The sequence below is a fragment of the Glandiceps talaboti genome, chromosome 9 (assembly GCF_964340395.1).
Source record: "Glandiceps talaboti chromosome 9, keGlaTala1.1, whole genome shotgun sequence".
Classification (NCBI taxonomy): domain Eukaryota; kingdom Metazoa; phylum Hemichordata; class Enteropneusta; family Spengelidae; genus Glandiceps; species Glandiceps talaboti.
In genome coordinates this window covers 11,103,546-11,107,664 of record NC_135557.1, presented here as the reverse complement: position 1 = coordinate 11,107,664, position 4,119 = coordinate 11,103,546, and positions in this window count along the sequence as shown.

Sequence of the window (4,119 nt, the reverse complement as noted above, 5' to 3'; positions counted from 1 at the left end):
ACGGACACGCAATCACCACAAAATTCGGGTGGTTTCGTTCCTCCTCGCCGTTCACCTACGCCCACGTCACCATCAACAGAAACCGAGAGCACAGAAAGTCGAAATAGCGACTCGTCTTCTGTGAGCGCAGAAAGTCAAAATAGCGACTCGGCTTCTGTAAGCGCTTCGATTCGGCACTCGAACGATAATCGATATAGATATCGACGTAGGCGAAATAAGCCGTCTTCACGAGTACCTATTGATTATGACAGTGATAGTTTAGCAGGAGAAAACGAACCTGCAGGGGACGATACATATTATCGCATTGATAAGATTTTACGCGGACGGCACAAAAACGGTATTTTGGAATACTTAGTGAAATGGGAAGGGTATCAAAGTTCAGACAATTCATGGATACCGGAATCTTATTTGAACGATGAAGCGATTAAATCTTTACGCGATAATCCGGTTGTAATTACAGGCAAACGACGCTCTACTTAATAGTTCGCACGACTTCAGAACGGGTTCACTTATTTTAAGTTAGTTTAAGGGATTAATATTTGTTTTCACCAAGCCTTACATAAGTCGCTCGCACATTTTAATGTCCACTTATTATTATTTTGAGTCATTAGATGCTAATTGCCAGCCTAATAAGACGATTACTTATGAACATATTTTGAATGTTCCTGTTTTATCTACGTTGTATAACAAGGAATTTGACACGTCACTGTTTGACTATACTTTCAATGACACTCTAACTATGCAACTACCTCAAGTTAAGTTGTTCACAGAAAGTTGGAATAAGTCTTTGTTCAGGGATAATAGATTAAAATTAGAATTGAATAGGGTTTCACAGGTATTGAGAAACCATTCCGATATATACTTAACTCCCATGGATGAATTTAGTAATTATGTAGATAGTACCTTAGTTAAGGGTGATTCTTGGTTTGATTGGTTCGATATTCCAGGATATGTTAGTGTCATCTTCAACGTTATAACCATTTCAGCTGTGATATACTTATTTTTTAGGGTTAGACAGCTTTCTATAACTCTTGCGATTTTGAGTGCCAGTCCTATACGTGCACAAAATATACCGTGGGATTCAGTTGGCTCCGTGTTGACGACAGAAGCCGGCACTGTTGTTAGCGGCGGAACCAGCGATATCCTACTTAATGCTATTGCGGTAGTTGGACTGGGACTGATTGTCGTATTGTGTTATAAGTGTAGCTTTAAATGTTTTAGATTTTGGAAGAAATGTTTTTGTCCAGTTAAAGTACCTATAGACGCAAAACTTTTGTTCTTGACTAATTCTAAGGGGTGTCAAACTGACTTTGGTACACAGGCTGATAGCGATTGTTTAGATATGCGCGAAATTATTATAGAGCCGCTCTGCGAGGATAGTTTGCTTGCTATGAATACAAGTAGCAGCGTGGTGGTAGCCGATGTTCATTCAGACATCCCCGACACGCCCCTTATTCGCCCTGCTAGTGTTGCTAGTGTTGCGGCCTCCCCTGAAGACGATACTCCCTCATGGTCATTATTTTAAGTCTTGTTTCGCTGACATTATTTAAATTTTGGATTTCTTTTGGATATTGACTACGATTTTGACTACGGACTTGACTTGCATTCTAATTGCAGGATTGCTATAACTTACTGTACTTTCGTAGAACAATCCGTTGCATATATGATTTACAATTATTTTCATTTGATTGTGTATTTACTTTTATTTTACGGGTATTGAATGCATGTTTTTGAGACGAACATTTGGAGTTTTATCATGTTTTACGACTTATGCTGTCGTCTTTTCGGATTTTTTTGTTCGTGACATTTTATTCTCTTGATATTTTTTTCATATATTTACAGGACTGATCACTACTGTCAATTACTATCAATTACTATATTCCATATTCAATATTTATATTAGACTACATCAAGTGCTATGTTTACTTTCATGTTTATTCAAGATATATATCAAGGTTACTATGCTATTTTAATCGCCTATTTGATTTCATAATTGGTTTACATTGTAATTTATTCTATGTATACATGTATTTATCTCATATATATTTATATACTCTGTATTTAACATTCCTTGAGACGATTTTACCTGATTACCGATTACATATTGTATCTATGCAACGGTGTTACTTAGTTGTTCTATAAGGAAAAACACAAAAACAAATTTACAAGAAAGTTTTGGCTATGCCACTCGTCATGTTTCCCCAGTTCTCAAGTCGCGGGTCGCTCCTTTAGGAAAACGGGGGTGGTGTTACGATCCAAAATATCGTATTTCGGAATTATGGGAATAAATTCTACTTTTCGGCATTGTAGGCCATAGGTCAGAAATAGACTGGCGATGACGAAGCTGGGCAAACATTATGTAATTGAAATTCACATGATTGGTTAGAGAAAAGTATATAATAACTTTTTTGATGGCATGATCTTAGGGTGTGACTTGCTATTTATATAGTCGTTGTGTAAATTCCATTGTATTCGAAGTATACTTGATGAGAATAAAACATCCAGAATCAGGAGAGGAGCTCAAGAGAGACGAGCTCTCGGATAGGTGATTCTGGCAAGCCGAAATATCTTCTCAGTTGTGACTAATTCCCGACTTGGACCTGAACGATCCCGTACGAGAGTATGAGAGTGTGAGTGCTAGAGTGTAACGTCTGAACTATCCATACCTATACCGTTCAACTCTACGACTCGCATCACAACATACCGTAGATCCGGGAGAGTGCACACATTAGAGGCCATTTACCGATAATAATCGATGAAGCTCCATTATGATGTCTGAGGCGCAGCCGGGGACAAAATCCTGGCGCTTTCCCCATAACAAGTGTGTCCTATTATTTGCAGTAAAATAGCCTTGTTCAACAACAACATAAGTAGATTCATTCACGAGTTGAACATGCTATCGAACATTTCCTTTTTATGTACAAACGATATGCGAAGACATTCTTCGTGTAAAAACTGTGTTGTTAAATGGAAAGAAATGTCTGCTCAATGAAATTGAGAGTACAGTTGAAAGAGTTGGAATGGAGTAAAACAAAATTTACAGTGACCACAAAGACCACACAATAAACCTCTCTGAACTTGGTAAATCGAGATCATCGAAACTACTCTGCATGCTAATCTTAAAAGTCTAACAATTCAGTAATATGCAAGGACCGTGATTGCCAAATTGAAATGGTAACTATATGACAATCGCCTACCTGCAGACTTGAACCACTATCGCTACTACTCTATTCGGCTATCGTAACTGACATTTGGATTCAAATTCAAAATACCAAAACATCAGTTAGGATAACGGAATATATTTAAAGTACATGTAGCGACTACATTCGTTCACGTCTACAGGTAGGCTAATATGCATTGAAAGTAATGGGGTTGTATTTCGCATTTGGGATTAATAAAAAGAACTTTACTTTGTATTGTGACTTGGAAAGACAACAAGAAACAACGTAGTCCATGTCTGTAGTTACAATACTCATTATTTGAACACACACACACACAAATGTATAGACTATAGCCAATTTTACTGACAGGAAGTGATTTCAACAAAGACACGTTTAATCAAGTTGGTGGAGGGTCTAGTCAAACTATGTATACATGACAATATTTTAGTATTATATGGGAAAGTGGCGTGGGCTTGTGCAGATTGTATTAACATAAAAATTACTTGGGATTGCCATCTGTTTGTAAATAAAAGTTTCGTTGATGATGCTACTTTGTTAAATGTGGTCCTAATCAAAATTTCTAATGTATTATCTTTTCGTAAAGGTCATGAGATAACGGGTACGATTCATTCTATTGGTCAGTTAGCAACAAGATGCGGTTTAGAAACAGGCGATAAAGTCGTTCTTTATCCTTGGACTGGCTGTTGTGATTGTGTCAGCTGTCAGAAAGGCGAATATACTTATTGTTTAGAATTTGATGAGCCGTGCGATGGCATCGAATTAGGCTGTACAGTTGATGGCGGGTTCGTACATATTAAAATGCTCTCCTTGACGTTTGTTTTACATATCGCAAAGGAAAGTTGTGTTGTTATGCTCTGTCTGTCTGTCTGTTTGTCTGTTTGTCTGTCTGTCTGTCTGTCTGTCTGTCTGTCTGCCTGCCTGTCTGTCTGCCTTTCCG